This window comes from Rhinolophus ferrumequinum, chromosome 4 (genome assembly GCF_004115265.2).
Source record: "Rhinolophus ferrumequinum isolate MPI-CBG mRhiFer1 chromosome 4, mRhiFer1_v1.p, whole genome shotgun sequence".
Taxonomy (NCBI): Eukaryota; Metazoa; Chordata; class Mammalia; order Chiroptera; family Rhinolophidae; genus Rhinolophus; species Rhinolophus ferrumequinum.
This window is the reverse complement of record NC_046287.1, coordinates 6,323,845-6,345,801: the sequence shown is the minus strand read 5'-3', so window position 1 is coordinate 6,345,801 and position 21,957 is coordinate 6,323,845.

The following is a 21,957-nucleotide window of genomic DNA, read 5'->3' as shown; positions in this document are numbered from 1 at the left end:
GAGACTATAGTGGTGTGACTCCCCTACCTATGGCTTCGTGGGTGTTCCTTTTTGGCCTCACCATATCCTGCATTCTTGTGAGGGGAGCGGGAGCTGAGACCCGCATGACACCCTGCATGACGGGGGCACACTTCAAAACAGAGGGCAGGGTTTTTTGTCCACTGGAGTCTTTCACCCAAGACCCTTTAGTGATGTTCTTTAAGACTTTCTTTTCTCCCATCCAACAAGTTCCCCTCCCGTCTCTTTCTTTCTCACTAAGAAGGGAGGGTACCAGGGCTGGTCCAAAATTAGCAGCCCCAGGAAACCACCACAACTGCTGTGCTCACCGCTACTCCTACCGGCTAAGCTCCTCCCAAGCTGGCAAAAACCATTTCCCACCACTCGAGGGCTGCACACAGCACATGCTCTGCAAGTTGGTCCCCTCATCCTGTTGGCTCTGTCTGGCTGTCCTCTGCTAGGTCACTAAGACCAGTGTTTACTGTGAAAGATCAGACCCCACATTGCCTGCCGGAAGAAGAAAGGCCCTCTAACAAAAGTCTGCCCGGTCTGTGCTCCCATACGTGCTTCCATAGGTGTGGTGGGCTGAGTCCGCTGCCACTCCCTAAAACTGCCTGCCATTGATTTTCTTTCCCGGGCTGTGATCGTCCACAAATCGGTTTTCTATTAGTTTCCAGGCGGCATCCCTGAAGTGCTGGTACAGGACAGTCTGCCCTCCCTGGTGACTTCTGCTGTCGGTCCTCCTCTGGGAGCCGAGCGAGGAGCTGTCCAAAGTAAATTAGCGTCGTGGCTGATCTATGCTATACAATGGAGACTTACCAACATCTTTTGACATGAGGCGTAGTAAGAAACACAAGGCAATCCAATGCACAACACACCCACCAGAACAGGTTCTGCAGAGCAGCACTGATCCTTTGTGTGTATATATGATTTTTTAATTTTATTTTATTATTTATTTTTTTCAGTTACAATTGACATTTGGTATTAGTTTATATTAGTTTTAGTTGTACAGCATAGTGGTTACACATTTATATAATTTAAGAAATGATCCCCTGATTAATCTAACACCTACCCAGCACTACATACATAGCTGTTGCAACATTATTTATATTCCCTATGCTGTACGTCAACGTCCCCGTGACTATATTGTAACTACCAGTTTGTACCTCTTAATCCCGTCATCTTTCTCACCCATCTGCAGCCCATTCTCCCCATGGCAACCATCAGTTTGGTCTCTGCTCTTATCTTCAACACATATTATGCACTCTGATTGTTTTTTTCCCTAGTCTATTTTTTTTTTCTATTTAAAATGCTGGTTGCACCCACCTCAACTGATTTAATAACCCACGAATAGGTTCCAACCCACAGTTTGAAAACTACTGCTCTTCAGGGGAAAATGAAGCCCTGAGTGGGAGACGGATAAGCAAGACCCATAAGGTAAGAAAGTTTGAATCCTGATGAGAACCTGCCGCCACATGTCAACCACAGCCAATCAGTACCTGCAGTGGCACATAAGCGACTTCTTTTGGAATTTAAGGTACATTGGCAGATCCCACGGAGAGAGCGCTAGCATCCCCCTGAATCACTGAAATGATGTGAAATAAACCCCAATTGCATTTGTCAGCATTTACTTGCTATGCTTCACACTTACTTGGGGTGGGGATGGAGGGTGGAGAGTGGAAAAGCAGGAATCTGCTGAAAATCAAACTCTGCAGGAAAGATGGGCATATGTGTGTGTGTGTATGTTTTTTAATCCATCCAGATGATTCTGATGCTGCCCACCCACCATTAGCATTTGAGACCCTATTCACAGGCAGACTTATTTTAATTAAATGAAACCAGAAACCCAGAGGCAATACCCCTAAGCCTAACAGTGCACCAACTCTGATCCACAGGGGTTTCTCCCTCCTTTGACATTGTAAGTATTTAGGGTGCTTCATAGAGCTCAGCTCCAATGAGACATTATGTCTTGTTTTGCTCCAGGCCTCGTATGTACTTGTCGTCCCAAGCAGACCACAGACGGGGGCACACAGTGCCGAATCTTGGCTTTCCCGGCTCTGAAGGAGGGAAGAAGTGTGCGTGGTGGGAGGGCCACGGGCTCTGTCCAGGCCCCACCCCACCCTCCAGGGCATACTTACAGATCAAACGCGGTTCCTGGGAAGGCCAGCACGCACACAGACATGTAGGCTGCTCTTGGCTCTAGGACAATTCTCCTTCTATCCAGACACGACAACATTCCATCGTATTATCCCAGCATGGTCTCGAGACTGCTGAGCTATGCTGTTGTGGCTTGAAAGCCACCCTAGATAATCCATAAAGCAAGGAACACACTATGTCCCAATAAAACTTTATTTAAAAGACAAGACAAGTGGGGGCGGCAAGTTGGCTCAGTTGGTTAGAGCGCAGTGCTCATAACCCCCAGGTCGCCGGTTTGATTCCCACAGGGGCCAGTGAGCCGCGCCCTCCACAACTAGATTGAAAACAATGACTTGACTTGGAGCTGATGGTACCTGGAAAAACACACTGTTCCCCAATATTCCCCAATACACAAAACGTAATAAAAGACAAGTGGGTCTTGCACAACCATGGTTGGCCATGAGGTGGCAGTTCTCAAATCGCGGTTTCCCCTTTTTCCAGACTCATCAGCACCACCGGCACCATCTGGGAATTTGTTAAAAACTTAAATCCCCAGCCCTTACCCCAGACCTACTGAGTAAGAAACTCTGGGGGGTGGGGCCCAGCAGTATAGGTTTTAAAAGCCCTCCAGGTGGTTCCCATGCCCGCTCAAGGCAGAGATCCACTGCCCTCGGTCCTGTGCCCAGCCTGTCTGCTTCAAAGAGCCGTCCCCGGTCAGCTGCACCCCCATCTGGGTCTCTTCCCCTTCATCCCTCACAAATTTAGGTACACACCTAGGAATTATCTGTTTTGTACCTAGAACTTTGCCCCTGCTTGTTTCACGCCTCTGTGTGTTGTCTCCCAATTAGATTGAAAATCCCTTGAGAGTAGAGTCTGTCTTTGACTTCTAGCTCCACCCCTCATTGGTTCATTTTAAGCATTTAATAATGGCCAGAGGGAGGGCCTTTCCTTTATTCCCTTTGTGAATCTCAGAGACGATAGTTACAGAATTGTCAGCCCACAATTCACTTTTCAAAATTATACTTTAAGTGACTACTGTGTGCCCTGTTTTAAGGCACAGGTCCTGGTCTTCATGGACCTTACATTCTAGTGGGGGAGACACAATCACACATAAATATGCGTGGGGACGGAGTCCCAGAGAGCAGTTTCCAGGCTCTCGGCCTCACGTGGAAAGGTGCTGGCTCGGGTAGTAGATGGCCATCAACTTTAATCAGATGGCCATTCGCTGTGGCTGGGTGGCCATCAGCTGTAACCAGTTAGCCATTAGCCACTAACATAACTGCCGTGGCTATGCTAGGGGGTTGGTTGTTGGTTGGTTGGCAGAGAAGCGGACGGTGGATTGTGGATCGTGTTGATCCTGCTTCCTGTGTCTGACCCGGCCACCAGCAATACGGGGGTGCAGAAAGACCCCTCGTTAAGGTACTAGTGGATGTTTGCTTTTGTGTCTTAACCAGCCGCCAGCAAGAATATAGTGGTATGACTCCCATATCCATGGCTCCATGGGTGTTCCTTTTTGGCCTCACCATGTCCTGCATTCTTGTGGGGAGCGGGACCAGAGTCCCTGCCTGATAATACCTCAATAAGTACTATGAAGGAAAACAAAGCAAGATAACGTGGTGGTGACCGGAAGAGTGGATGGGATTTCAAACAGATGATCAGAGTCAAGCCAAGAAAAGACCCCTGTATTATGACCTAAAAGAGAGCATGCAACCTTTTTAGATAATCCTCTTTACACACAGACCTGTAATAGTTCTCATTTCAGTATGAGTCAGCACTGCTATGCTCTAGTAATAACCAAAAAGTTCAGCCACTTTGCACAATGACATTTACTTCTCTCACCCAAGTCAGGGGCAGGTTGGCGAGGGCTTCCCACTCAGGGTGTCTCAGTCTCCAGGTTATGCTGCCATCACAGGACAATGTCACCACAGAACAGGGAGAGATGTGTAGAAGGGACAGCGGCTCTTCACGGCGTTGGCCCAGAAGTGACACTTCACTTGCACTCACCCCTCTATTGGGCAACACTAATACATTGGTCCCAATTTGCAAGGAAAACTGGGAAATGTCGGGGTGCACACAGATATGTAGTGACCTGTTTCTGCCACACTGCTAACTGTATTTTTAGCATGTCATGCGATTGTAACACTCAATCCTTGGTTGTGGTCCATTTTCTAGCTGCCGTCCTTTCTCAGGGTCTTAATTGCACCACACTCCTTAGGCCTCTAGAGACTCATCTATGCACAGCTCACACACAGTGGCTTAGAGGTTTGCTGGGGACCATGGGTAGGTAGCCATGGGATTTATCACCCAAGCCAGGACACTTTTAAGCATGAAAGACTATTAATAATTATATCAGGATACCAAGCATAAAGTGTGATTAACCTGACAAATCAGGACATATGGTCAACTAGCCATGGATCAATGCACAAACCCTCCTCTTGAGAAGCACTGGGCTAAGGTGGAAAGCTTTACACTTCCACAAACCCCTTGTTCATGGCAGAAGGCAGACTCTCCTAAGAAAAAAGTTAGAATGTAAATAATAAAAGTGATACAGGTAATTGATCTGCAGAGCTGTGAGGAAACCTTCTGGGATGAATACAAAGAATATCAATTCTATCAGTGCTCTGGTAGGAGTGGGGAGTCAGGGTGAGAGAGAGAGACCTGAAAGGCACAGCAAACTTTAATGGTTTGGGGGAGCAGGGGAGTCAAGCTCTTTGTGAGATGCAACTGGAGAGTTTCAGCCTTGAATGTTCAAAATGCCATTTGTCAAAACAGAGGCACAGGCTATATCACTGACACCGTGAAAATCCCCAATATCTAAACCTACATATACAAAGACTCGTTTTATCTCACCTTGACAGATAGAAATTTTAAATATTACACTAAGGACATAATGAGAGCTGAGCAAAGCTGCAGAGAGCTCTGGAAGAGAAGCCCAAATGAATATCTTTTAAATTGGCCATGAGATTTTTACAAAGAATTCATTTCTTTGTGGTGGGAGAAAGATGGAGGTAGGGTATGGAGGAGAGAAGATAAGTAGTTACTGCAAGAAGAAAAGACCAGAAAGAAATAAGCATAAAGTCGTCACCCAAAACGTACTGTGAAGTGTTCTAAAGCATTTTATAATCTTGGCACACATTTGTTTTTTCAGGCTCCCCACAAGGGCGGTTACACTCGTGACTAACACTTGTGCAGGGCTTACTGTGTGCCAGATAGGATTCAGGTGCCCATGCGAATCGGGTCGTTTAATCCCCGCAGACTGGTCTCAGCGCCTGTACCCTTCACCGCGGCCCTGGCTCTCGCAGGGCCTCATCTTACCGACAGAAAGAGCTGGTTTGGGTTTTGATTTTCACTGCTGTCTATCCAAGAGGAAGAAAGGTGCCTAGAGCTCTAAAACATTCATGAAATGAACGCATGAATGAGTCAACAACGAATAGCCTCTCAGTGAGTACATCGTTCGGGCAAGACTGGAGTTTTGGAAAACAAAGACAGTCGTAGAAACAGCCCAGGACCAGAAGTCAGGCCACTGGGATTTTCCCTGGCTTCTGCTCATCACTTTGTCTCTGGACCTTGATTTCCTCATCCGGATATTTGAAGATATCCTGTCCTCCCACGTCACAGGGCTGTTGTGGGAAGCAAATGATATGATGTATGTGGCATTGCTTTGGAAAAACTGTAAAATGCCATACAAATTATCTACGTAATGATGTATCTGTATACAATTATATGTGTAATCGTTGTTGGCAATCATATAATAATATAATAATAATAATTGCTCCTCAGGACAGGTGGGGACTACACACAAGAAAACGTTTCATATACAAGATCCTACCTCCACCAGGGCTCTCTCTTAGAATAACAGGCTCTCAGCACAAACAATATCCAGACTGGAGAGTGAGGGTGGGTGAGCAGAATCCATTCCAGCTAGTGGGGAACACTCAGTGCCATGGTTTGCTGTGTTAGTATTGTTATTTGTAGTAGTTCCTGAAGGTGGAGGCAAGATTCAAAGTTCATCTGGGCTATAGAAGACTATTGGTATCTCTTAGGAGGCTGGCTGACTGATAGTTTCTTTCTGATTATATGTTATCTTCAAACCTCCTATGTTGCTCCTGAAAAAAATGGAGACAAGACATGAGGCCAACTCACACAGCACTGAGATTCAAAACAGATGGGGCTGGGGGTGGGGTTGGGGGGGAGGGGGAGAGAAGGAAGGAATGAAAGGAGGGAAGAAGGGAGGGAGGGAAAAGAAAGGAAGAGGGAAGAAAACAGAGGGAGAGAGGGGACTTTCTGACATTTTGGTGATCCACTTTATCGTCCACATAAATCACCAGGTATGTTTTGCCTGGCGCAGGGCACAGGGGCTTGCATGTTACACCTCCCACATTTTCAATCTCCTCTCTCAGAACCACATCTCACAGGGAAATATTTCTAGAAGGGATGGTAGAAACGTGTCCAGTTCCAAGACCTGTATTATTTCTATATGATGAAAGGGATTACTTTTCCCGTTTGTCATTGGACTGCTGCATTTCCATAAAGCACCTTCAGACTGGATAATCTGGAGGTGGTGTGTGTGTGGGAGGATGAGAGAAGATAAAGGTTCATTTCTGGTGACAAGGTGTAGATAGGATTGTCAGGTATCTGGACTCACGCACAGGAAAAGAGCCCTCCATTCCGTGAACCAGGTAGATCTTCAGAACTCGGGGAAAGCAGAGAGCAGGGTGGGCTGGGGTGCTTGGGGCCCCTCCCCGGGCTCTCAGGCTCCTGAAGGCTTCAGAAGCAGGACGTCACCTTGGGGAGCCTAGCAGCAGCTGGCATCCTGGGCCCCCTCCCTTTCACAGTGGGGTTTTCCTCCTGAGGAGGGCAAGGGCTGCCAGAACACAAAACAACTTTCAATATGACAGTGACATAAAAGGTATCTGTGTATTAGACCATACATCTACAAAACTGGCGTTTGCTTTCTCTTCTGGAAGGTGTTTTGGGAAAATAAACGGGAGAGGAGAGGTTGATGATATTGTTCCCTGCTCTGCATCTGGGAAAACGTGGGTTTTTTTACACAGTAGAATACTTCATTTGTTCTCTGCCTATACGGCACAAGGAGATCTTGGCTGGGTGTTTCTTTCTATTTTACAACAAATGCTGCAAATAGGCAAAGGATGGCAATGGAACAGGAGCCTCCCCCGTGACTTAGGGCCATTCACTGTCAGAAGTCACCAAACCTGTATTTCAGGGACCATCTCTCCAGCTCCCGGTCTCCCAGATTGGCCTGCAGCCCTGAAAGGGGAGGGGCTTGGCTTCCATCCTTTTCAGTCTGAGTGAAACCCATAAGATGTCTCTCCCCTTTTCCTAATATCAGGGCTGCTACCTGAGACCATCATTTATTTGTGCTGGAAAAGGTCCCTGCTGCTTTTCAACCTGGCTGGGCTCCCCAGGGGCTGAGAGGGGGAAAAGTCACTGATGTAATAACCTAAGCTGGGATCTGCTGCTGTCTGCAACTGGGGGGGTGAGGGGGGTGATGCCAGCACCCAGCCTTTCCCCGCGCAGCCATGCAGAGCTGGGCGGCCAGGTGTGGGGTCGTTAAAATAGTCTGAGCCTCACAGTGAGGGCCTGTGCTTTTCTCTTGGAAGCCACTCCTGACAACATGTCCCTAGCAGGTGTCTGGATGCCTCTTTCTGCCTTTGTCTCTCTGTCTGTCTGTCTGTCTGTCTCCCGCAGACAGACAGACTAAGGAACAGCGCTTGCCGCTCTCTATCTCCTAAGACTATTTGCCTTCTGCCCACGCTTGGGGTATTCAATAGCATTTCCGGTTCAGGCTTCACTAGCTGTGCCTCAGGTTGGCCCCTGACGTCCCTCCCTCAGTCACACCGTCCTCCTTCCCCAGGTGTAGCTGGCTCTCAATTCTCTCCAGAGAAGCCCAGCTCCTTGCCCATCTCCTGGAATGCTTCTCACTGTTTCTCCTCCCGCAGCCCGAGGGCACGGGGCAAATTCAAACAATTATTTGGTCTGGCTTGTTGCCTTTTTCTTGGTGCAAAGGTGAAGGGGAAATGCAGTTAGTGCAGCCATCACTGGCACGAGGCATGGGGACAGTTCTGGGGACAGCAGTGTACTGAGCCTGCCAGCCCAGCCCCAGCCCAGACCCTGGCCCTCTGGGGAAGGGACACTCCTGAGGCCTCTTGTCAGTCTCGTGGAGAAACAAGAAAGTCCCCCTGTGATGGCCTGGACTGTGAATCCTCATACTCATCGTGGGGGGCCCAGACACCTTGTCTGTCAGAGCCATCGCAAAGGGGGAGGCCTTCAAGTCGCAGGTGGGGGAGTGAGCTCCCGCCTGTCCCTGGGGGAGCTGCCCCAGGGAAGACTTTTCAGGGTCCAAAGGGACCCAGGACCCATCCCTGTCCAGGGGGATATAAACGGTGTGGGATTCACCCCTAAACTCACACATCTGGGAAGCAGTTCCCCTCTTGCCGCTGAAGATGGGACGAAGCCCAAATGATTTATGGGGGGAGAGGGAGGCAGGACAGGGAGGGCTGCGGTACACAGCAACCCTTTCTGGGGGGGAAGGAGAAACAAGTGGCCACCGAAGTCCTCGTCGCCCCTGTCGGGCCCTGGGATCTCAATAGCTGGTACCAGGCAGATTTTTTATGTGCTGTGCTGCGGTATTTCAGGGAATCCAGAAAATGATTTCCTTTACGCAATAAAGGCTGTGTTATTAAAATTTATAAACGCAACAGGGAGGAAGTTGAGAGTAGTCAACTTTATGGAAGAACACGCAGATAAGGGAGCTGTGTCCAGATCTGCCTTCTTGCTAAATGGCTGGGGTTCCAAGGACTAGTTCCTCCCCACATCCCGCCTTCCCTTCCTGTCGCTACTGCCCTCTCTCTGCCCTTGGCACTGCTCAGAACTTTGAGGGGAGGGACAGAGACCGACGGGGACACGGGGACACGGAAGCAGCAGCCGACCATTTCCTTTCCTGACAGAGCCCTGTTGGCAGCCGTGCTGAACAGAGAGTGGGGAGCCTGGGTTCGGAGCCTGGCCACTAACTACAAGGGACGCCTGGCAGGTCATTTACCCTCAGTGGCTTTCCCATTCTCCCACAAGGACTTAGAGTTTATCAGTTTTTATTTTAGGGGCAGTACCCTCCTTTCAAACAAAATCAGAGAAACCCAATATATAAAAAACTTACAAGGGGGAGCAGGGAGGGCTCAGTGCAACCCAGCCTCCCCCGGCTCTCAGCAACAGCCCTGTCCAGTTTTGTTCATTTCACAAACCCTTCTGGGGGGCAGCCTGTGTGCCTCCATAGCATCGGGGTTCAGGACTGTTGAACACAGGCTTTCTGCCTTCCCGTAACTTCCAGTCCAGGGGAGACCACAGCAGCACCCATGAACAGGTGGCCACATGCAAACAACAGTAGAGCAACTCAACGGGAAAGCGACCCAAAATTGTTGATCCACTTCTGGGTACACACCCAAAAGAACTGAGAGCAGGGAGTGAGAGAGAGATTTGCACACGCGTGCTCAAGGCAGCATTATTCACAGTAGACAAGGGACAGAGCAACCCAGTGTCCCCCCACAGATGAATGGATACACAAAATGGGGTCTGTATGCACGATGGAATACGATGCAGCCTTAAAAAAGAAGAGAATTCTGGTACCTGCTGTGATATGGATGAACCTTAAGGACATTGTGCTAAGTGGCATAAGCCAGCCACAGAAAGACCAACAGTACATGATTCCACTTATAGGAAGTAGCTAGAATGGTCAAATTCCTAGAAACAAAAAGTGGGATGGTTTCCAGAGGTTGGGGGTGGGGGATGGGAAGTTAGTGTTTAACAGGGCTCGAGTTCCCATTCACAAGACAAAAAGAGTTCTGTGGACGGAAGGTGGTGATGGCTGCACAACAACGGGAATGTACTTAATACCACTGAACTGCACACTTAAACATGGCTAAGACGGTGAATTCTACATTTTACCCAAATTAAAAATAATGGTAAAAATTGATGAGTCTGTGTGTGACGCACAGGTGGCCACAGGGTGGAGAAGCGCAGAGGTCGCTGCTCCCTGGGTCGTTCTGGCCCTGGGCCCGCCCCTGCCCCTGGGCGGAAGGAGTCTCCTGACCCGTCTCAAGACCTCCCTGTGTGTTCTGCCTTTCACCAGCTGCATTTCCCCTAGACAGCTCCTTGACTCAAAGCCCCTCGGTCCTGTCTTCAAACGTCACTCCTCAAAGAGCCCTCACTGACACCAGGAACTAAAACAATGCTCCCGTGAGAACTAGACTTACGGTGGTGATCACATCGTAAGGTATGTAGATGTCTAACCGCTGGGTTGCACACCTGAAACTAATAAAACATTATGTCAACTATAATTGAAACATAAATTTTAAAAAGCAATTAAAAATGAAAAATAAATAAATAAAATAATTCTCCCATGAGCGCACACACACATGCACACACACACATGCGCGCACACATGCACACACACCTGCACACACATACACACATGCACACACATGCACACACGCGCACACACACACATGCACACACTTCCTGGCATGTACCTGAGCTGTCTGCACAGCACTTACCCCCGTCTCCTATGGTGGTGCCCATGTATTTGTTTATTTGCTTCTTTCCTGATTCTCCTGCCAGAACATAAGCATCAAGACTTATAAGGACAAGACTCTGTTTTGTTCACTGTTCTCTCCCCCTCCTGACCCCCACCCCCATGCTTGATAATTGTAGGTGTTGCTATGAATTTTTTGGAAGAGTGATGGATAAGCAAGTGAATGACAGCTCACCTATATGGCTTGCTGAGCCCACACCTTACAGCCGCATCTGGTCTCATGCCCACCTTCCTGAGCCTGTCTTTTTTGCCTTCCTCGCGCTCACGAATATCGCCGGGGGTCCAGGTCTAGTTGAAGAGGGGGTTTGAGGATTTGATTCAGAATCTCAGTTAAATTATAACTACTACCTTTCTTTTAACTTGGCTTCATGGGTCAGGTACGAGGAGAATGACAGATGGTGAATTGGTGGGGGGAGAGTTAATTTTAGAGGACATAGAATTCAGTTTTTAAAATAGAATCATACTATTTCTGAGGTGGAGAGGACCACAGACTTGGGCTGAGTTTGAAACAGTGAGACAATATCAGTGACAAATGGATTGCATGGTCCTAGTGACTACCAGCCCCTGGTGACACGGACAGGCCTGGATTGTCCTCTCCGTCAAGCTTCATACGTAACCAGGGCACTAAGACCTGAGGAGGAGAAGTTGCTTTTGCTGAGGAGGAGAAGTTGCTCCTGTAGGGACACAGAACAGAGGCCCAAGGACCCTTAGTGGGCACATAGGATCAGCTTTCCTCCGGGCCACTTGGGCCCATGGTCCCCAGTACTGACTTTTAAGAGCCTGATGCTTAAAATTGCTCATGTCCATCAGTGTGTTTTAAGATCTCTCATCCATCCCTCCTCCAAATTAGGCTAAACCTTAAAAAGGGCCAACGTGGAGTAAGACTTCTATGAAAACTGGAGACAGAATGGCAGTTTCATTTGATTTGTCAAGGCAATGATGCCAACTGCCATTAAACGTTATCATCACTGCGACATTATTACATTCTCATTCATTATGCTTTAGAATTCGACCACTGGAGCTACAGGCTTTCCAGAATGGAGGGAATGCCACAGGCCACTGGGCCAGTGCTTCTTACGCCATGGGGTACAACCCTTTTGTGGGCCAGGAAATCAATGTAGTGGCCCATAATGAACTTGAAATAGAGCAGAAGTAACTAGGCAACATCACAGTGGTTGCACAGTCAAGATCAGTATTACTTCATGCAACTTCTCATTTGGTTACATATGAATATATCTGTGTGCGCGGCACTGCAGTGTGAGCTGTGTTTCTCACTATGAGTCTTGGCTCCCCCAAAATTTGAAAGCGACTCGCCTGGCCTCATTTCCATACAGGGCTCAACACTCCTATATCCAGCCGATGTTCAATCATTCCTCAATTCCTGAATGTAGTAAGGGCCCTTGGTGTGAAAGGCACTGTTCTGGGTCTTGGGGAAACAAAGATGAATAGAACACTGTGTCAGGCAGGGGCCTGGCGGGAACCAGGTGGCATGCTCTAATTGGGTAACACGAGGGGAGTTTCATAACGCAGCTATTTGTCTGGTGTGGCCGCGTACAGGGAGACCTAAAGAGCGAGTGCACAACTGGGGCTATGACCAACAGAGTGTCATTGGAAGGAGCAAGGGGAGGGCACTGTTTCCAGAACCCAAAGCAACGTGGCGAGGACTCTGCGACAGGACCTGCTGCCCTCCGTCCAGGGAGGTAGCCAGTTCACAGTAGCCCAGCCCAGAAGGAGCCAGAGGGATAAACATCTCAGCCTCACTCTCCTTCTCTTTCTCTCTCCTCTCCTGCCATGGACTCCACTAGCCAAACCTGGCCCGGCGGCCCTGTAATACCGTCCCTAAGGGCGAGCAGGGTGAAGAAAAGTAGAGAGTGGATATGGAGGGCAGACAGAAGATGACCGATACAAACAAAAGCCTTGCTCTCCAGGCACTTACATCCATTAGATGAAAAGACATGTAATCCAAGAAACCACAGCAAGGTAATCCATGCTGGGACAGAAGTATTAATGAGGACTTCTGGAAGCACCTAGGAAGAAGCACTTGACTCTTCAGGGAAGGTTCGGGAAGGCTTGCAAGGGAGAAGACATAGTAGTCTGTCTCCCGGCATTCTTTCCTTTGGGAACCACCTTCTCTGTTTCCCTCCATGCCGAGGGTCCCAGTAGGTCCCAGACATGGTGCCCCTCCCCTCTCTGCTGCAGGGGCCAATCAGAGTGAGCCTCTATCTCCTGGCTGCCGTGATTGACTTAGGGAAGGCCCAAAGCTCAGCCCCTCAGAGTCTTCCTTAGGGATCCCCTGCTAGGGAAGAAAACTGTCTCTTGCCTCTGAATTCAGGGTGCTGGGAGGATGCAGTTAGAGAATTGGCTGCCATCTGTCCCCTCCCCACCATAAGGATAAATATTCAACTTAGGAAAAAATAATTGAGACAGAGCAGCGAACCTTCTCCCTGGGCAATGTTTTGTATTCTGGGTTACCCTAGACTGAGGCATACATTGCATTCATGATGACACTTTCCCTTTTTGTTTGTTAGCTGGAGTGGAATTTCTGTCCTAGCTCACCATGCAGGGGAAACCATACGTGCAAAAGTATGGAGGTGAGGAAGTACGTGGCACACGGAGGGACCTGCTAGCTATGTGGCCTGGCCAGAGCCAAGGGTGCTTGTGAAGCAGGTGGTAGAAGATAGGATAAAGCGGTAACAGTGACCTTGAGTCAAATGCTAAATGAATGAGCATTCACTATGGACTTTAAGCAGGAAGTGACATCCACAAGTGTGCATTTTAGAAAGCTAATCCCGAGGGGCCGTGTGGAATACTGGTTGGAGGGAGCAGTCCTGGAGGAAGGGAGCTGCTGCAGAGCCCAGGGAGATGCAGGGGGTTCTGGAAGGCAGCTGGGGACACTGAGGAACAGAGAGCAGTGCCGGGATCCAAGAGGGACTGAAGGAGGTGAAAGAGTCCAGCATCAGTACCAAGGTCCCACTTTGGGTGAGAAGGTCAACGATGGCATGAATGGCATCTTGACTTCCCTTGCTTCCCGCCTTTCATAACTCTGAGGGTCTTCACTTTCCTCTCACAGTCTGAACACAGTCTGGGCTGATCGATCTCAAAGGGAAGACATGGGTCCAGAATAGAACCTATCACGCCAGATGTGGTTTGACCAAGGGAGCAAACCAGCACACTTTTCTGAATGCAGCCCATCGGTCCTGAGGCTCTCTTGGAAGTCACTGTGCAGTGATGACTCCCAGGGCATACATTACTGTCTAAAACCCTAAGTCTTTTCTCCCATAGGCTCTGGATCATTTTTGTAACGGGGTAGTGAATATTTTTACAACTGAGTAATTCTTTGGACGAGTCTGAAATGCAGGCCTATACCGTCAAGCTTAGCATGTCTTCCCTGCATCTGAAAACTATACATCTCCAGTCCTTGGAATACAATTTAATTCAATGGGAGAGTATGATGTGAAGATTCTAGAACAGATATTGTGGAAAACACCTGAAAAGAACATGTGCTTAGAGTTCAATTAATTACATATATTATATCTATATCTAAAATCCCAAAGGACTCCAAATCTTCGGATCAATCTCTCATTGTGAAATGTTAGTGTGGAATGTGCTTTTTCGAGGTTCTGGAAATATATACCGTGAGGTTACCCTAGCACCATCACAGCTCAGCAAGTCTGAAAGATTTAACCACCTGCACGTCTTTCGGATTGCCTGTTATCTATCTACATCGTGGATAATTCAGATGAGTCACAGGCCCTTCACCTCTGTGACCTTTGCCCTAGAACATGTTCCCTGGGTCTGTGGTTTTGTACCATCCTCTGCTTTCTCTTTCCTGGGGTTGATCTTTTCTTTATATTTCCAAAATCTCAGTCACTTCTACAGATACGCTTCACAAGGGGTGACAAAAGAAAGCAGGTGTCCTAAGCTGGCTTCCCAGGTAAGCTCTCTTACTCCGGCTCTTTCCCCCTCTCCTCCCCTCCCTTCAGTAAAATCCTCTCAATTCTTATCATTTGAGATTAGTTTCTTCAGAGTCCTGCTGTAACCACCACACTGTTGTATTCTTTCCATTTTTTGCTAGAAAACCATTTATTGAATCTGACCGGCCAGGCCGTGGCCCACACTGTGTGTCCCCCACACCACACGACGCTCCCTTTCTGAAGACGCCTGGGGGAGCCTGACACAGAGGTCTCATTCCTTCTACTGACATCTACTGAGCACCTGTAATGTGTCAAGCACTCTGGGAGGGACGAAGCCCCGGGGAAAGAGCTGGGTGCCTGGAGGAAAGCAGACCAGCGATTACAGGCATGGAGAGCCCACAAGGCAAGACACACAGGATTCTTGGGGAGCAGCAGACAGAAGCACTCCCTCATGCAGCCTCAGGGTGGGGGAAGCTTCCTAGAGGGAGAAACAGGTGAGCTGAGCCTGGAAAGAAAGAACGAGAGAGAGCCAGAAAATGGCTGAGCCAAGAAAGGGAGAAGTTGGGCTTCTCTAGGCCATACAACGTGCGGGGCTGCTGTGAGAAGAAGGCTGCGAGACAGGTGAAGGCGCTTGGCTTTTGTCTAAGGGCAATAGGAAGCCACTGAGGATTTTCAACCGGAGTGATAGGATCAGACTGATCACCTTTCCTTCTGTCTTTGATAGCTTAGAAGCTCAGAACTGAACTGGCCGCCCAGGGCTGGCAACTAGACAGAGCCACTGCGTGCAATTTGGAGACTGGTTCACTTTTTCTCCATCTTGTTATCCCTTCATCCTCATGGCTGCATTATTAACTTTTGCTGTGCATCATGCATCTCTGCAAGCCCACGAAATGTAAAGAAACAAACCACGCAGTGTGGTCCTCTCATGATACCTCTTGCATTAAACACTTGTATCCCTGTTTCGTAGAGAAGCTTGAGGAAATTCAGAACCTTCCTGATGCTCTTACCGTCATTTCATGCATCGATGGGACTTGTTCAGTCTCACTGCCCCCACAGAGTGTTAACACACGGAGGCAGAGACCGTTCCTGCCGTGCGTGTAGGAAGGTGCCTGCCTCAAGCACACAGGCGGACACCCAGGAGGGCTGACCTGAGCCCTGCCTGCTCCATCACTCTGTCCTGTGCCACCTGCTTTGGCATCTCGTGGACGAAGCCTCTCCTCTGCCCTCTACATATACATGTTTTTAATAAGACCCATCATTTAACTTTCAAGTACGTCAAGTAACCACCACCCGCCTAATGGTTGCCTTTACAACTAGATTTTTAGGACTGGAAGAAACCTGAGTAACGATTCTGATCAGACCGACTCATTTTACGGTGAATTAACTCAGGCTCAGAGACAGTGGGTGGCTCCCCAAGGTCACACGGCTGGTTAACAGCAAGTTTTAAATCAACAGTGGTTCCCAGGCACCTTAAAAATGTCCTGTGTGGTATTTACAGTGTCACTTTGTTCATTTAGAAACATGAAGAGTAAATGTTTAATTTGGCTTGCTCATAAAACCAAGTTGTTTGCAATATGTAGAAGGTCTGGTGCGAATTTATTTTTTAAAGATTTGAAGCCATAGCCCCGTGATTGGTTCTAGCCACGATTCTGCCTTAGATACTCAGAAACAGAGCGAGAACGCATCCTGGCTTGCTCAGGGTCACAGCTGTACCGGGCTTCCCCCGCTCGCTCACTCACACCTCTCCCTGGGCCATCTCATCCATCCATGCATAAGGCTTCAACCAGCCCTTCAAACCTGAGGAGTCCCAGATAGTCAGAGAGGCTGACCCGCGGGGGCATTCCTAGGCACCAGGCGTTGTTCCGAGCACAGTACATGGTTATCTCACTGAAACCTCACCACCAGCACCGGCTGTGCTTTGACACCCGCTCTTCCTTCCTCGGAGTTCCCTCCTCCCCGCTCCTGCAGCAGAGCTGGTCACATCCTTCTTTGCTTCCAGGCTGCCCTTTAAACTGGCTGCCCTAGCCTTTTCTCTAGGTTAAGGCAGCTCACTTCCCTGTCTCCCCTCACAGACAGCAGGAGCTATATTAGGCGCTCACAGTAGTTCCACAGAGAAGCTCTCTTTCGCTGCAGGTGGATGGGTGGAGTGGAGGAAACAATGAATGGCTTACAGCCCTGCCATCAGCTCTGCGTAACAACCCCCGCTCACTTCTGCAGGGCCCGTGGCCCTGCGTGGCTCCTGGTGGCTAAGCCCACAACAACACAGGCCAACTCCACCATCGTCAAAGCCCGGTCTCACCCCCTCCCCCGCCAGGCCCCCATCAGCCCAGGACCCGAGTCCCTGCTCGGCTCCTTGTCCAAACCCCAAGGGCCTACCTTAACCAAACGGAAGAATGGTTGGAATCTGCAGATGGCTGGTGGGCAGAGGGGCCCCGCGGCCCTGCAGGGAGCCGCATTGGCTGCCTGTGACATCAGCACTCAGTAAATGTTTGTGGAGCAAAGGCATGAATGCACTATACATACTTGTTCCAGTCGAGATGCAGTCTCTGAGAGAACAAGTTTGTAAAGCCAGAGCAAAGCATCAGGATTCTCAGGCATGTGAAATTAGAGGGTTCCAGAGGGCTAAGGTTTTAAGGAGAGGAGTGTGTTTTCCTGGCAGAGTCTCGACCCCTTCTAGGTGAGAGGAGGAAGTGGGATCTCAGGAGTGAGGAGGGGGCCCTACACCCCATGAGAGCCTCTGCTCCTGCTCCCGTGTCCCAGCCAGAATGGCAGCCTAAATCTAGTAGCCTGTTGGCTTCTATGTGGCAGAGGCTGGCCTGGACCCTGGCTCACCACCAGGTTTGCCGCTGGTAATGGCAGGAAGAGCCTGGAGAGGAAGGTCCTGATGTCAACTCTCCCACCTGTTAACATTTTGTGTAAGTGCTTCTAGCATTTTCCATCGATGTGCGTTTTACCTTTCCCAATTGCTACTGAACTGTGATACCCTCTTGGATCTGGATATGTTTGGTTTTGCCCTCTTTACAACATATTGGCAAACAAACAATATTGTAAAGAGGGCTAAAAACAAACAGACAGACAGACAACAGACAGACAAGCATCATCAGCTGACTTCTGGTAGCTCAAAGGTATTTACGCAGCTCCCTGGGTCTCACTGAGTCCTACGTCCAGTGAGGAGAAAGGAGAGCATTCAAGGCTGAGGCCAGCTTCAACGCTCCCAAGTCAGGCGCCTACTTCTGCGTGTCCCCTGTGTCCTGCACACGTTATTCCAACAGCCTACTCAACCTGTTAGAGCTTTTGAGTCTAATGTTTTTCCTAGTCTTGTGACAAACCATTTCCTCATTGAACGGACCAAAATTATTCCAAAGCAACAGCACTTCCCTGATTGAGCTCCCTGCGGTGGTTTCTGGCACCGACGCCTGTCCTCAGGTGAGCCCCTTCCCTAGCAACCACCGCCTTGGTAGTAACAGCAGATGAAGATGGTGAGGAAAGAACAGTAGGCAGAAGCTCCTAACCAGGGAGAGAAGCCAGGGGCCACATAACATTCAACGGGGAAAAAAATGCATCTTTGTTTCCCTAACCTCTAATTGCCATTTAGCATTTCCTTTGGTAATAAATTTAGCATTTAGCACTTCCTCTGGCAGGCAACAAACCAGAGTAGTGTTAGCTATTCCTGTGACTTTATTGCCAGTAGAAATCATAGACAGAGCAGATCTGTTATGGATGTGGCGGGTATTTCTAAATGTCATTAAACTCATCGCTACTTCAAGATGACAGCAATGAGGGCGGCCAGATGGCTCAGCTGGTGAAAGCGCGAGCTCTGAACAACAGGGTTGCCGGTTCGATTCCCGCATGGGATGGTGGGCTGCGCCCCCCCTTCAACTAAAGATTGAAAACGGCGACTGGACTTGGAGCTGAGCTGCGCCCTCCACAACTAGATTGAAGGACAATGACTTGGAGCTGATGGGCCCTGGAGAAACACTCTGTACCCCAATCTTCCCCAATAAAATTAAAAAAAAAAATTATTAGCAATTAATGAGACTTACTACTAGATCTTGTTAGTTGATATGTTAATAAATAAGCATTAGCTATGACCATACTACTAATTTTTTTTAATATTCTGATAATTGTATTTTAATATAATTTTTTTTCTTTATGATCCTGCATGTTTTTATTTTAATATTTAAAACCTTGTTCAAATGAAAAAATAATTAATCTACTACCCAACAAAGAGTGTAAAAAAACAACAACAAAAAATACATTTTTTTTTTCTAAGACTGGTTCACCGGACACCAAAAAGATTCAAGGCACAAAAAAGATGAAGAACCCTGGAGAAGAAAGTGAAGATTTGAGCCTTGTGGAGAAGCTAAGGTTTCTGTTTGATAACCCCAGTTACAAAAGACTCTCTACTGGTGGAAGCATAGAGGAGACCCTTTCACATCTTTTCTCATTGCTCTTTCTCATTCATCAAACAGACATTTATTTATTTAGCACCCACTCAGTGCCAGGCAAACTGCACCAACTGTAACAGTAAGAGAACTGCTGATCTTGGCAGGAGAGAGGATGAGCGGGGAAGACCCCAGGAGCCAGGGCTCAGGGAACGCAGATTCCAGCTGTGCGTTGCTTTGAAATCCACGGACGCTCCTCCCCGAGGCAGAAATGCCATCAGACTAGTGCACGGTTCCCCAGAATAGCTCTTAATCACTCACTCTATGACTCCCTGGACTCTATCAAAATCCCACTGATTCCTGACGATACTCCCTCTGCTCTTCCTTCCCAGCTGGAGTTAATCGCTCTCTCCTTCAACACTCTCGCTCATGAATCTTAGCACTGTCACTTCTTATTTGTGTTACTTATGAGCCTGACTCGCTGTCTCCAGGACCCAAGCCCCCGGCGTGGTATCTGGCGACTTGAGGTGCAGTGGAGCTGACCCTGGAGCCCAGGGCTCGCTGGGGCTTTGAACTGTGTGTCTTCCAGTTCTCAGCTGATGGAGGGACGGAAACTTCCTTCCCCCTCTGCGGGCTGATATGCACTGAGCCGGCCAACAAGTGGCAAAGCTGTAACACAGGCTACAGCAATCAAAGCGCGATCGCCAAGAAGACGCACTCCTTCACTTTCAGCTGGGGGGCTGCTTCAGACAGCTTGCTTTCTGGCGGGGCACCCATCCCTCTGCACAGATGTTCATTTCCACTTGGCCCTCAATTCTACAGCTTTCATGTCTTCAAACCCCGTCTCCGTCCCCTTTCCCTTAAACCACTGCTCAAATCCAGGCCTCCATTTTCTCGCACTAGTTTAGTTACTGCCTCAGTGTCCTCCAGTCTCATCCCACTGCATTCTCTCTTCTGGACAGTCCCAGACCCCAGTCCTGCAGCCTGATGATCTGGGGGCAGAGCCCTCTGCAGAGATTGCAAGGCCCCTGTGGGGTCTGGATTTGCTATTAGAATCCAAAGTCCTGGACTTGAATGGCTTCCTCCCACAAACCTTCGGTGTGAATTCTATCTTCAGTGCTATTCTCAAACTTCTAGCCTTTGTCATCTGAACTTTCCCCACAGACCCCACCTCCTAATTCACAGAGGACGAATTTGGTTAATAGGGGGATGTTTTGTTTCCTGTACCTGCAAATTGATTGTATTTGCCTCCCCCTTTACTTTCTCTTTCTCTGAGAAGACCCAATTCTGCCACCTGTGTTGTGGTTCCAATTTCTTGCCTTCTCAAGAGTGTCAGTCATTTCTACCATTGTCTCCTATTTAAATTTTATCCCCTTGGGGGCCGGCCCGGTGGCTCAGGCGGTTGGAGCTCTGTGCTCCTAACGCCAAAGGCTGCCAGTTCAATTCCCACACGTGCCAGTGGGCTCTCAGCCACAAGGTTGCTGGTTCGACTCCCACAAGGGATAGTGGGCTGCACCCCCTGCAACTAACAACGGCAACTGGATCTGGAGCTGAGCTGCGCCCTCCACAACTATGATTGAAAGGACAACTTGACTTGGAAAACATCCTGAAAGTACACACTGTTCCCCAATAAAGTCCTGTTATAAAAAAACAAAAAAAATTATCCCCTCGATCTCCTGTCTAGTTGTTTCCCTTCTCTGTCTTACAGACAAGATCCTTAGAATGCTGGTTTGTACCCACTGACTCCTTCTCACCTCCCTTTCACCATTCGGGTCCTCACAGCCAAGTTTCTGCTCCAGTCCACCTGAGCACATCACGTGCTTTACTTGACAACCTCCCTGGACGTGTTTCTGTTTTTCTGTGTCTTGGCATCTCTCAAGCACATTGCAATGTCACCCACGCTCTTTTCCTGGATTTCCCTGCCTCCCGGGGCTCACTTGCCTCTCTGACCTCTGACTGTTCTCCACCTGTCTGTGGCTGGCTCTTCTTCAGCTCCTTCTTCAGCCAGGTTTTCCTGGGCTCCATCCTCCGCCTCTTCTCCTGGGCTGGACTTTGCCTGAGCCCCCAGGTGAAGCCTTGGCTGATGGTTAGTCAAGGCAGGCCGACGGCTGTAACAAACACCCCCCCTGACGGCTGGGGCTGAGCACAGGTCAAGTTGACTTTTTATTCTTCTCATAGTTCATTCTGAGTGGGGAGGGAGCATGGGGAGGCGGTGCCCTGCTCCACAGTCACTCAGACAGCCCAGCTTTGCCCTCCCCCAGGTCCATGGTCTTCCCACCCAGTGTGGGGATGCCCAGAGACCGTGCGAAGTTCCTCCAGGGCCTCGCACGGGTCAGTTCTGCTCACATCCAGGGGCAGAACGTGGCTGCGTGTTACTGCCGGGGAGGATGGGAAAGGCAGTGTGGCTGTGCTCAGAAGGAGAGAAAAGCTCGGGCCCTGGTGAGCCTGACCCTCTGCTGGCTAGCCCCAATGTCCCCCCAGCCCGAGCTGTCGCTCAGGCTAGAAGAAATCTCCTTAGATGGTCTGCCTTCCAGGTCCTCACTCTGTGCACTCAAAACGGGACGTGGTGAAGCTCCCAGACGGGTTCACCTTCCTATTCCTGCCCGGTGATGGCACTGTCACCCACCCCGTTCCCTGGGCTGGAAGGCTCCCCTACCCCTCCCTCAGCCCACCCCGACCCATTACTTCCTGGAGTGTTTCTGAGGTTCCTCTCTTGCACCTGATCTATTTCAATAGCTCGATAACAGACTTCTCTGCGACAGTCTCATTCCTCTTGAATTCTTCCTAAAATGGACTTTACATCGTGTTCCTTCCCTACAACGCCTTCGTGTGATCACAGGGTCCTGCAGGCCAGAGCCTTCGCTCTCCCGCCTCAGATCCCATCAGCCTGTGCTAGTTTCCACTCCTCTCTGCATGTTCA